Source organism: Festucalex cinctus, chromosome 2 (genome assembly GCF_051991245.1).
Source record: "Festucalex cinctus isolate MCC-2025b chromosome 2, RoL_Fcin_1.0, whole genome shotgun sequence".
Classification (NCBI taxonomy): Eukaryota; Metazoa; Chordata; class Actinopteri; order Syngnathiformes; family Syngnathidae; genus Festucalex; species Festucalex cinctus.
Window position 1 is genome coordinate 8,765,156 of NC_135412.1, and position 13,667 is coordinate 8,778,822.

The 13,667-nt window shown below is 39.8% G+C and overlaps 1 protein-coding gene across 3 annotated transcripts in view; it reads right to left on the reverse strand.

The window, feature by feature from the left end:
* The window catches only part of LOC144013604 (nuclear receptor coactivator 3-like), a 70,088-nt gene extending 63,266 nt beyond the window's left edge, over positions 1-6,822 (reverse strand). The window contains exon 1 of one of the 3 annotated variants that reach the window (XM_077512675.1): positions 6,705-6,822. The gene's annotated coding sequence lies outside the window, so the exon portion shown is untranslated. Of the gene's footprint in view, positions 1-5,955; positions 6,079-6,200; positions 6,335-6,704 lie in introns of those variants that run through there. The other 2 variants (XM_077512676.1, XM_077512677.1) reach the window with 2 other exon arrangements.
* Positions 6,823-13,667: the final 6,845 nt, after the last annotated feature.

A 13,667-nucleotide genomic window follows, 5' to 3' on the forward strand; every position in this document is an offset into this window, starting at 1 on the left:
TCAACACAAGAACGATTATATTTGACCGTCGCGAATCAGTGTATTTCGGTTATGACGATTGTACGATAATTTCCATCAAAATACGATATTTTTTAGTCTATGGTCCAATAATCTTATATTTCCCACCTGGCAACGCTGGAAGGGAAGCAAAGAGGTAATCGATCCGATGATATTCACTTGGCCCGGCGCACTACCCCAAATCATGGTGACGAGGTGGGTGTAGCGAACCTTTGGAGATGCCATCAGGCTATGCTGAAATTAGTGATGCTGTTGAAACGAAAGAGAGGCGCTACTAGAAGGAGACGATTGTGTGTGTGTGTGTGTGTTCGTGCGTGCGTGTGTCTGTGGCAGGGGCAGAGCAATAGGAGCAGAGTGGCAGCAGACGGGAAGGCAGGATGGGGGTGAACCGAGTTGAGGTGGTGGTCACGTAATAGACGGGTTCAGGCAGAGTTGAAACTGCTAACTCACTGGGCTGCATCTGGTAACATTTACCTCAACTTCTGCCCTGTAAGCGTGCGTGCGTGCGTAAAAAAACAGCTAAACGGCATAAAACTAGGTCTGGATTTTTTTATTTTTTGTCAATGGAAAATAAGTAAAACAGAGCACCCCTTCTTCAAGCCACACATCTCCCTGTGAGGAACCCATTTAACAAGCGTCTATTATCTTTAAAGCAAGGAAAGACATGAAACTACAGCCCCTTTCAAGAGTTCTCCTTGAGGCAAATGCAAACAGGCCAGATTATGCTTTCCAGGTCCATGTTCTTTGAAAAGACCTATCTGACCGACATCCCAGTTCACTGTTGGTAAAATCATCCATTGACATGCGGCAAAAAATATATATATTTTGACACATAGAATCCAACCATCCTACATTCAGTACCTGACTCTTTTAACTGGAATGAGTTAACTCATTTGCTCCCAAAAAAACGTATAAAAATGTTCTATTTTAAATATCGCCATGATCCCAGAAACTCATTATTTATACGGTTTTTGTTTTATTATGCTAGAGCATACAGAAGGCTTTGATGCACACTCTGACCTGAAGAGGTCTCTTAAAGCAATGGTATTTATTACAAAAAACAAAAACAAAACAAAAAAACAACATCAGGTGGCAGCAGAGTATAAGAGATCAGCCTGGGCCATGTTGCAACAAGCTCTTTTCCCAGTGTTTTGAACAGGTTAGAACTTGGCTATATTCTAATGCTAATTGCTTCAAAATGGAAACAGATACAAATATATTTATTTATTCCTGATGAAAGAAGAGACTCTAATCTTTCTTTTGGTAAGTTTGATGTTTTTGTAGCAATAGAACACAATATTCTGTGGGCTTTGCAAAATCAGTCAATATTCAGTAAAACAGCTGGGAGCTAAGGGGGTTGCTTCATTGAAAATGTCTGGGAGCGAATGAGTTAACATAGACGTATGAACAACCAGTTTAAAAACAGAATGAAAATCCAGCCTCATTTATCACATAATTAAACTCTACTAATTTTTGTTAAATCTTTTTGATTTAGACTCCCTAAAAAGTCAGAGAACCAAATTTATTCCAACCTAATTTGCTTGTAACAGGTAGTGATTGCTATCGAATCGTGACGATTTCGCAGACCTCAAAGATGAGGAAGAAAAGAAAGACCGAGGGGGAGGTTTGAATAGAAAGGATACTAATGCGTTTTGGAGAACAAAAAAAAAAAAAGAAAAGAAAAAAAGCACACATCCGAAACAGCATCTCTCTCCGACTGACAAGCTAAATATTTTAGCAGAGCCTACACTGCCATATGTCCAGGGATTCCTCAATGTTTGTTGCTTTATTAACAACACTGCATGTGTGTGTCAGCGCGGGGGGGGGGGGGGGGGGGGGGGGGGGGAGACGGAGCATACCCATATATGTTCAACAACACCGTTTCCATTGGTCACTTCGATGTCATTTTATCTTTGCCTGCCTCTTCTAGCAAGCATCCTACAGTGTGTGCTGCATGATGCTCAGTTCAGCGCTGGATGAACGACCTTGAGCAGGCGCGAAGGGTTGCGTTGCTGTGGCAACCAAGCCTCGCGCAACCAGTAACAGCTGGATGCTACAGCACGACGTGAATTTTTGTGGGTGTCGCCGCTTCATTACAGCCACTCTTCCCCTCTTATTTAGCCCCTCCCCTACCTTCTTTTCTCACTGTGTCTCATTCGTCATCTCGCTTACATGCAAACACATGAGGACACTTACACAAAGGAAGGTTGGTTCCCCAATAACAGTAATACAAACTTAGCTTGAGTACACCACTTGAGAAAAATCAAATCAGGTCGTTTGTGTATGTGGAAAGACAGAGGAGAAGACGCAGCCATGAGACGCACAGAACAAAAGGAATCCAAAGCCACAGGCGACTAACAAATTCGCACATAAGAAAGACATCGAGATAGCCACTTGACATTCCTCTCACAGAAAAAATGAAGTGAGCGGAGTGGGAGATGGGCTGCGCTGAATCGTTCCAGACAGAGAAAGGAAAAGCGAAAGCAAGAATGTGCTGCCAGTAGTTGCGCCGGCATTGATTGTACACACTCGCAACTCTTTCTTCAGTCGCTTGCATGCCAACTCTGCACACTGACTGTAAATAACATGTCAACTATGCAAATTTTAATGAATGAGATTATTTCCTGACCCCAAACTACCTACGATTTTAAAATTGCAGCCCAAAAAAAAACCCAGATTGATACCTTTATTCAATTACATTCATTCATACAGTTATTGTGACGTCGCAATAACGTCCCCGTTTAAAAACTTTTAGATCTTTAAATTTTTAAAGTACCACTGCACATGGAAATTTTAAAAAAAATTCAAAAAAAGAATTCAAGTTTTTTACGGTTCAACTTTCTCCAAGTTGGATTGTAGTTTGGCAATGAGTTTTCATGATCCATTGAAGCATTGGTACCACAATTTAAGTGTACCAACCAAAAACGTTGTCTGCGCAAGTCAACAATAGTTTGGAATTTTTTCTTATAGTAAGTTTTTATTTTGTTTGACTTATTTTTTTAATTCAGTTAATTTTAATTAATTTTTAGAGCAAGAATTTTTTTTTTTAAGTTGTATTCATATTTATTTTTTACCTGAAAATGCTTCGTTTTAGTTTACTTTTTATTAGTAACTTTTTTTTTTATTGTATGGAGTGTTTGTCAGAAAAAAATGGGTCACTAATTATTGCGTAATAATGTGAGGTAAACTAAAATTGTCAGAAAATTGTTTGTCCTTCTCCTATATGGATGTCCATTAGAACTGAAATAAAAACTATATTCAAAATGAACCATGAACGCTCATGTATGATAGTAACTGACAAAGACGAAAACAAAGGACATCCTAACTATAATTCTAGTTAGTTTTAATTATGTTAGGATGTAAGATGTACTTTCAATTAGTTATTACTATTAGTTAGTAACTCTAAAAACAATATTATTATAAATATTAAAACTTCCCCACGACCCTTGTGAGGAGTAAACAGTTAAGAAAATGGATGGATGGATGAATGAATGAATGAATGAATGAATGGATGGATGGATGGATGGATGGATATTGAAACTTGGGCTTAAAATTTCGCAAGCACACGCAACGCTTGCTGAGTCCCATTTACTTGAATGAGACTGGATAATGCATGCTTGGCTTAATGATAATTAGTCAGCAGAGTAATGAAAATGCATACGTTTATTTATTTTACTACCCCTGGGGAGCTTATTTGAACGCACACACTTTCAAGCTATGAATGATCCAATATGTTTTAATTGCACACAAGCAATGAATTAATTAACGAGATTGACAAAATAACTCAAATCACCTTCAAGAGGATTTCATCCACCATTTTGACAATGAGCTCTTGATCCCTTGTAGTCTTGGACATGAAAGTACTATAACTTAGTTCTTTGCCTTTTAACAAACACTTGCTGCGTTGTCATTTAAAAAAAAACAACTGTTTTTGTAGTTTTGTTAATATGGAAGGAAGTTACTGTACGGAAAAATTATTTGTGTTATGACTCAAAAGGAGAAAGACATGTTATGTTATTAGGCTGAGAGGCATTGACCACTGGACAGGAGCAGGACAAAAATGAGTGTACTAAAGGGGAAAAAAAAAAAAAAGGACCCCTCCTCCACTGAGCCGAATCAATGTGAACCAGTGAAGATTAATTCCTGTTTAACACATCCTGACACATGGAGAAGGGGCCTCAATAACAACAGGACAACAGTTCAGTCGGCAGTACACTGCGGGCTGGGGGGGAGGCAGAGGACAGCGGGCAAAACACCCCTGAGAGATGAGCAAGAATGGAGGAAAGAATGTGGAGCGTTTCAAGTCAGAAAGCAAACGACGGCACAGAATAGACCAAGAGAAAACAAAAGGGCAAAAAAAAACAAAAAAACAATGGAAGAATTCCAGGTAGAATTCCAGCAAGAGGCTCCACCTGTGCCCCTCCTCCTTTCGATACCCACATTCTCCTCATCCTCGCAAGCTTCCCAGGCTGGTAACGGGTGAGGTCCAGCCTCCTACTCAACAGCATCCCCTGCTAACCTCTGTCCCCATTTTCCCCCCAATTCAGCAAACATCGTGCATCACTGTCACCCTCCTTCTCTTCGCATTCATCTCGCCATCCGCTCATAGCCAAGACCAGCCAAGAACTGGACCACAGGGACAACTGACAATCTGTCAGAAGCGGGACGCTATGGCGGAGGGTGTTAGACTCCGCGCCACCAAGCTCCTTCAATTGGGAAGCCAGGCGGTCGTGCCGGCCCATGTGCAATTCTTGTCCTACTGTACGTTATTCACATTTTCCAATTATTGAGGCCACTGCACAATTGATTAGTCTCAAACAATCTAAAGTGTCAAAATCATATTAACAATACACTTCAAAAAACGTATAATACTTGATGATGATTGAATGATTACTGTAAAATCCCGTGAATGAAACACATTTTTTCTATATGAAATAACCCAAATATCGCCCCAGCCTACTTTCCAAGGTGACTCTCAATCTTCTGGAAATAAGCTGTTTTTCTTTTTTGGATGATGAGGTTTATTTATTTTTCTGTGAGTTGAGTTTTCAAAGTTAAAATTTAAATATTGTAAAGGTGGTTATTATTATACAAATCTAATCTCATTGGAAGTGACGGATAGGGGTAGGGCATGATAAAATTAGCTTCCTTCCTACTCCTTTTTGAACAGTGATTTGTATATTTTTGTTGTTTTTCTACTTTTTTTTTTTTTTTTAATCATGTTCAAATAAATTCATTGAATCCAGTTGAATTTATACAATCGTAATACAGCCTAACTTGCCCATCAGTCTCTGTTGAGCTCGCCTCTTGCCCAATGTCAGCTGGGTTAGGCTCCACCCACTTTAACGATGTAGGATAATAGACGATAGATGGATGGATTTACATTAGCATCAATAAGGCTTCGTTCAATATGAAGGTTCAATCTTTCTGGGTCATAAACACCAAAGTATGTCACACAAATCCACAAACTATCCAACAGGTTCACTAAATAATCATCGTCAATAATTACACTCCTGTTACAATTTCCTACTTGTATTCAACTGCAAAGTAGAAATTAAACCAGACTGTCAATGCATCAAAATAATAATACAGAGAGCCTTTAATTAAACAGATTCATTAAAAAGGACCAATTCAAGCAATTGAGGTGCATCCTTCAGTCACACACCACATGCATCAATTTTACTCCCTTTGTGTTTACACACAATGTGGGGAGCAGACAGTGCATGTGAGCTGGCACATGAGTGAGTGAGGTTAAAATAAATAAATACATAAATAAAGGTGTACAGAAGTGTCGGTGCATGGTCGCTGTGCTGCCCCCTGCAGATATGCACAGCGAGACGCGTTCTGGAGGGTGATGACTGAGATGACATACTAGTCTTCACAGCAGACACAACCGTGCAGCTAAAAAATAAAAAAAATAAAAAAGGAAGCACGTACTTTCACCTCCGATATTTGCCCCCAAAGCATTGACGATCTAATGCACAAACATGAGCTTGTGTACTTTTCCATTGCTCAGCAAGACGTGTGGAACTCCTGCTCTTGCAGACAGGCAGCGCCGCCGTTTCCACAAATCGCACGCTTGCAGCAACAAAACGCAAGCTCACAGCTCTCTCAATCCCAAAGCAGTGCGCGCAGTGAATCATATGCGCGATCGTGTGCGTGCACTCATCAGATCAGCAAACCTTTCGCATGACGTCGCTACCGTCCGGTGGGGACAAGCCTGTCTCGCAAGCCGCCAGCCGACCGTCGCTGTCAAACGCGGCCAAAACGTTCACGTCTCACCTCGCGCCGTTCGAGTGTTCGGTTTTTAAGCATAAACTTCCAAACACGTTGAGGGGAAACACTTGCCACCAGCGGCGCGTGTGTGTGTGTGTGTAAACTAGCCAGCTCGTGTGAAGTTCACTTGGTGAAATAAAGATGCAATTAAAGGAATAACTGTTTGATCGTACCGACTGCGTGACAAAGACACCTATCATGCAAATAGGAGATTACATGTTTAGTGTCATTTAGAAGAGCGTACACTATATGCCCTCTGCACCGCACCAATACCAATTTGTGTGCACTGCCGCAGGGAACACAAGTAAGCAGGCTGCATTTCCGTCCTCAATCGTATCACAAACCAAACGCAAAGTCTGGTGTAATTCGTGTCTCAAAGTAAGGGAGGAAATCACATAGGGAGGGCTTACCTTTTGGACGTATCTCTCTACCGGATCGATTATTTCGTCTTTACACCATTAACTCTCCGCCATCTTCGTCACTGTTTGTTTAAATGAGAAACACTCCCGGAGCCTAACGAAGCCAGTTCTGTAAGTTGAGGCGTCGCAGGCGCTTGTGGGTAATGTAGTTCGTTTGCGGAAAGCGTCGACGTTCCGGCTTGCTGTTCAAGGCGGAAATGGACTACAGACAGACGACACCACCACGCCGGAGAGAGCAGGGGAGGTGAGGGGCTCACGGGGGCGTTCGATGTCTGTCTCGCCGCTTGCAGACGGGTGTCAGCGACTTCCGCAGGTCGGCCAGAGGTGACAAGGTGTGAACCTTCACTTGACCTCCAGACAAATTTCAAAATGCCTGGTTTGGTTGGAAAAAGTTGTTTTTATTGCCGACCCCAGTGAAGTATGGGACAGACATTTATTTTAACTAACATTTTTTTGTCATTCTTTATTTTCCAGCAAATTGGTCAAATAAAAAAAAATCATATAGATTTTTGGTAGTATTGGGTGTGAAATTTTACACAGTAACTACAGCAATGCGATAAGTAATGCATTTAAAAGGGGGATGGGCTACGTGAGATGGTACTATAATCTGTCCCACTGTTTACTGTGTTGAAATTTATGGTGTGAAGTGTCATTAAACTACAACTTTTACACAATGAAGTAATAATAATTTCACATATTATCGATAAGTAATGCATTTAAAAGGGGGATGGGCTACGTGAGATGGTACTATAATCTGTCCCACTGTTTACTGTGTTGAAATTTATGGTGTGAAGTGTCATTAAACTACAACTTTTACACAATGAAATAATAATAATTTCACATATTATCTGTATTTGTCTGTGTCAGTAATTTAGCTTTATCAACCATATTAGGCCCATTACATATATTAGATCAGGGTTGCCCAAAGTATGGCCTGGGGGCCATTTGTAACCCGGCATCCATTTTTAAGCAGCCTGCGATATATACTAAAAATGACATTGGTTTCCTTCCTCCACATTCTGCTCTGTGTTATGGTCCAAATGGTGAATATATTACATGACTGATTCATAACTGTTCTAAAAATGAAAGTTAGAAAAAATAATTCAAAGTGGCTCTTGCATCCTTCTGCATGTGGCCCTCACAGGAAAAAGTTTGGACACCCCTGTTTTTATTGACTGTACTATAAAGAGGTGTGTGACGTTATGTTCTGTCTGTTCATTTCCTCCAGTGTTTCTCAACCATCATGACCCAAAGCACTTACTGTATTTTACATTAAAAAAAATACCATGGCACACAACCAAACACAAATGCCATAAAAAGTATAAATAATGATGATGTTGTCTCAATATACTCACAAATTGATTTACTCAGGTAAACTTTGGGGCTGTTTAAAGCAGCACTGAGGAACCTTCACTTTACGTTGATTACGGCTGCGTCATAAGGACAAAAGCGGTATTGTAAAGTCTGAGGGAAGACCACATTTCCTTGACTGTCCTTTTATCAAGTAGCTTCCCTTTTCCTTTTTTCTTTTTTGTCTCCTCAGACAAAACTTTTCAGGAAAGCAGTAATCGTGCGTCGACATTCAAATTGACTTTCCGTCTTTGTAATGAATGGGGAAAAGGGGAAGTGACGTATGCCATAAAGAATTCAGCACATTTGTAGTTTTTTTGTGTGGCAGTGTTTCTACCATCCTCCTCAAAGTTGCTTTGTGCCAGTAAAAATGATACGATGTCATTTTTCAGGCTATGGCAAAGGTACTATTCGACTAGTTTTAAGTCGATGGTTCATCAGAAGAGTTATGAAAATATTTTATTAAGGTTGAAAAGTTCCTTAGTGCTACTTTAAAGCTGATATCCTCACAGGAAGGTATGACTTTTACAACCGTTTCTCATCTAATGGAAGGGCATTCAATTACTTGTCACTATACGTCGCTGGCATAGATAGATAAATAAACATACATATATAAATAATAATAATACTTTCAGACAAATAATGTGAAATTAGGGAATCGCCCTCGGAACCCCTGATAATCTCTCACAGCGTCCTGGTCAGGAATCACTTATTCACTGTATTGCCATAAACAACAGCATGTTTTTGATATATAGCGCCAAAGAAATATTAATGATACTGATAACCATCAACATGATGCATGATAACGTTTTTAAATGAATTTCAGATGAATATGTTTGTGTCAAAAGTCTTGTTTTGTAAATAATATTGACAAATTAATACAGTTGCAATGGCGATATTTAAAAAAAGATCACAATATTGTAAAAAAAAAATAAAAAAAAGAGCTCATACTAAAAAAAAAAAATAGCACCAATATTGTGCTTTTGCACATAACTGCAATGCATATAAACCACCTACAATCACGAATAACAATATTGAGGCACTAACTTGGTCATGCAAGCACACATTGATCGCTTCAAGCAAATTAGGTTCCCCCAAATCTGAGAATTAGCATAGATTTTAAACATAGAAGGGCCAAAACATCCCTAATGAAAATTAAATTGCACTAGAGGGTGCTAGAACTGCACAAATGGAAATCAACCGGACTTTTTTTTTTTTAACAGATGTGTTCCTTTTAAATATTGTGAACATGATGACGACGATATTGTGGCAGTTTTAATATCACAATATCACAATATCACCCTTATGTTACGTCCCTATTTGCCATGGGATATATGAAAACGTGTTCTTTATTTGGAACTCTTTACATTACCAGCCTTCTGTGAATTGGCTCTGTGTCTTTGACTGGAGGGACTGTGTGGCCCCTCCAGGCCAACCATCTCTTAAAGATGAGACCCATATGCAGGCTCCATATGCGAGCTGGCGGGTCCAGCATGGGGCACTGACGTCTTTGCCAGGTGGCCGATGAATCGGGGCACGTCGACACAGCGGCCCAACTACTGCCAAGATACACTAAAGCAAGGGACAGACAGCAGCAGAATCCGTCGTCATGGTGATACCAGGCAGACAAGAGCACAGATAGCTGGATAGATGCACGCGCGCACGCGCGCACGCTCACAGTCAATATATCCTGTTGTGTCAGTGACAGTGTGAAGGCAAGAGGATGAGAAGTGAAGAGAGAATCGGGACAAGATGATGAGATAGTGGCATTTAGTTTAGAGTAAGTAAAGGACGAGATCACAGATAATGATAAATGCCGCCTATTTCCTGGAGAGAGGGGCTGGGAACGCCAATAAGAGACAAAAAAAGAAAGGCAAAGAACAAAAAGAATAGCAAAGAAGCTTTTTAATAAAAGTAGTGTAACTGAGGTAGAACTGTGCAAAAGTTAGTGATGAAGAAAGTGTAAGACTACAGAGAGTAAGGAAATGTTGAAATGGGGTTGTGGTGGAGGTTTAAAGTAATTAGCCTTGTGGGTCAGGCTTAATTCATCAGGCAAAATGAAAGGGTCCGCCAAGAAGAATAAAAGGAGATTAGAGCACAACTCCATGAGGGATTCGGAAATGTGTCTGTTCTTGGAAAGCAAATTTACACAAGAAAGATTTTTAGAGTTTAATACATTTTGAAAAGGTGCCGAACGTTCCCTTGGACAGATTTTGCGTACCGTATTTTCCGCACTGTAAGGCGCACCTAAAAGCCTTCAATTTTTTCAAAAATTGACCATACGCCTTATAATCCAGTGCACCTCATAGATGGATTAATATTGAGCCGCAACAGGTCTCGCTGTCAACACGTTATCGGTGACCCTGCACGATCGGCAGAAGATCCCGCCATCTTGGATCGCTAGCTAATACTAATACTTTACCTCAGAGAAAATAATAAAACAGCTGTTTATTCATTTTGGGAGCGAATGGAGTTGTCAGAAAGCGGGTTTGTAATCTATTAATACAGTTTGACTGACCTATCTGACTGTTTGTGAAAGAGGATTTCACATCTATACAGTACATTTTTATTAACTTTGAGGAATCATTTCTTGTCAATAAAAGAACGCTAACAAGTGTTCTATGGTTAAAACTTTGTTTTCAAGCATTGGCAGCATGTAATAGTTATTAATGTTACAATTATTTGCAAGCTGGATTCAGGTTTCAATTCTGAACCCAAACAACATTGTGCTTTATTTACCTGCGTGGAATCCATTGTTGAGAGTCGCCCTGTGAGGATTTTGGAGATTGTTGAGTGAGGTGTGGGAGGGTGAGAACAAGAAGCTGCTTGAAATTCTTAACAGGTAGAGATGAGGTTTCAGGAGGATAGTGGAACAGCTAATGCCCAAACACGAACACACGCACGCGCACGCAGACGCACGCGCACACACACTTCAGTATCACCATCGATAGCACCTCGTGGACACCGACAGTGAGGTGAAATTTCTTGTGAGAAGACATTTATACGGCAGCTAGATTGATCCGAATACAGGCACTGTATGTAATCTCACTAATCCACTTGGGTAAGATTCAAAGAAATACATTGTTTTGAGGTTGAATCTTGATTGTAAGCATTTCATTTTTGAAAATAAAATGGAACCGTATCGCTGTTACCGTAGTACCGTTAACATGGATTGCACATAACATGCGTCGAGAGCACGAGATCCTATTGGGATGCATTTCGCACTCAATGAGTAACCACTCCCTTCTGATGCCCTTAGTCGTCATGGTAACAAAAGCTCTTCTCGCATTGGCACATCCAGAAGTACAGGGGGACCGGGTAAGCAGTGGCTCATTTGCATGAGACAGAACCGCCCACCCAAGCCTGAGTGATTTCAACCGGCGTAATCAAAGTGGTTGTCATAAAAATCATAGTGTGTGTTACGATCTGTCCAAGTGAAATAGGACCACAAAGCAGACTCAGAGTCAACACAGTAAAAGAGTACAAGCAAATTTAATAACATAAAGGGTAACGGATATTTGATATTTGAAATGACTTGGAAATCACTGGAGTCAGGACAAAACCTCGTACCTCTAAATTAGAGACCTCCAAAACATGTTTATTCAACCATTAACATTGCATCATCAACAATACAGTTTGGTCAGTAATTTGTAAAAATTACATCCACATGTGTGGAGTGACCAATCGTGTAGATTTGTGTAAAAATACAAAATTTACCAAATTGTGACTTATGAGGTTTTGGCCCAATACCAGCAAAATATACTGTATGTAGTCTTGATGTTCTGTTTATATATTGCGTTGAATGCACAAACAGTGTAGAAGCATCAGAATGTTTTTGTTTTCTATATGTGGGCAAATGCGTTTATCAAAATTCAAATCAGTTTTTCATTTGTGAGCTGGTACTACAACAATAAGATGCAAAGTTTACACATTAGGTGAAACAATTTTGCCATCACAACAACGAATCGGTGACAGTTGAAGCTCCGTCTTTCCAATTCTCTCCGTTTGGTGCCACTTGACTCCCGATGATCGACCGAAGCGCTCCTGTCATGAAGCTTTGGTCTTTTCTTCTCTCTACGCCGCTTGACTCCTGGCGAGCACCACGCAGTGACAAAAAAAGGCATTCTACACTATTTATGTTCACTCCTTTGTTACAGTTGTTAACTGGGGTCAGTGTTACTGGTGTTGAGTTGAGGGTTGAGCGCCTACTCATGGACCTGCATGTACTGGGAAACTGCAAATAGTGCAATAAATCATTCGCTCACTGGCCACTTTTTTAGGTACACCTTGCTAGTTTTTGTGTTGCTGAGGTCCATCTTCCTCAAGGTTCGACATGTTGTGTGTTGATGCTTTTCTGCATACCTCGGAGTGGTTGTTTGACTTCATGTTGCCTTTCTATCAGCTCAAACCAGTCTGGCCATTCTCCTCTGACATCAACAAGACATTTTCGCCCACAGAACTGCTGCTCACAGGATATTTTCTCTTTTTCGGACCGTTCTCTGCAAAGCCTAGAAATGGTGGTGCGTGAAAATCCCAGGTGATCAGCATTATTTTATTTTTATTATTATTATTAATTCAATCTCTGGTGTAATAACCTTATTTATTGATTGATTGAATTTTTATTTATTTATTTAATTTTTTAATTTTTTTTAATTTTTTTATTATTATTATTATTATTATTATTATTACTATTATTATTAATAATTCAATCTCTGGTGTAATAACCTTATTTATTGATTGATTGAATTATTTTTCATTTTATTGCTGCTGGACATGTAAATTTCCCAGAGGTAGCCATCCCAAAGGGATCAATAAAGTCAAGTCTAAGTCTAAGTTTCTGCACTCCAAAAACAGTTGGGTCAAAAAATAACCCAGATTGGGTCAAAAAGGGACTGACACATGCTTTCTGGATTATTCATTTAGATAATAAAGTTGGGTCAAATGAATAACGGATGAGACAACCCCAAAAATTGGGATGTTTTGCACAACCAACACAGATGACTTGACCCCTCCCGCCTTTTTTCCCCAACACACACAAAAAAATGGTTGTTTTGTGAATTAATCATATGACTCAAGTTTTTGGGTGAAACAAATAACCGAAAAAGTTGGGTTATTTAATTATTTGGGTAAAATAACCCAAAAAGTTGGCTAATTATTATTATTTTTTGCTCAATTAGCTAAAACATGGTTGAGTGGTTAGCACGTCCGCCTCACAGTTCTGAGGTTTCCGGTTCGAGTCCAGGCTCCGGCCGTGATTGGCTGATTAGAAATTTGCGTTAATGAGTTAGACAGGTGTGCCTAATAGGTGGCCTTTGACTGTATACCATAAAGGTCATTTAAAGTGAAGTCATGTTGAATGAAACTTGATCAAAAATCTCTTTTTTTTTTTTTAAGGTCAAAACTTAATTATAGTTGAAGAAGCACGTGATCTCGATTGTCCTTATTACAAACCTGTCCACCATAATAAAGTTGTTATTGAAATATAATTACTAGTCCAAATATAATTAATTTAGTCCATCCGTCCACCTTCTTAACTGCTTAATCCTCACAAGGGTCGCAGGGGAGCTGGAGCCTATCCCAGCCGGCACTGGGCTCTTTTAATCC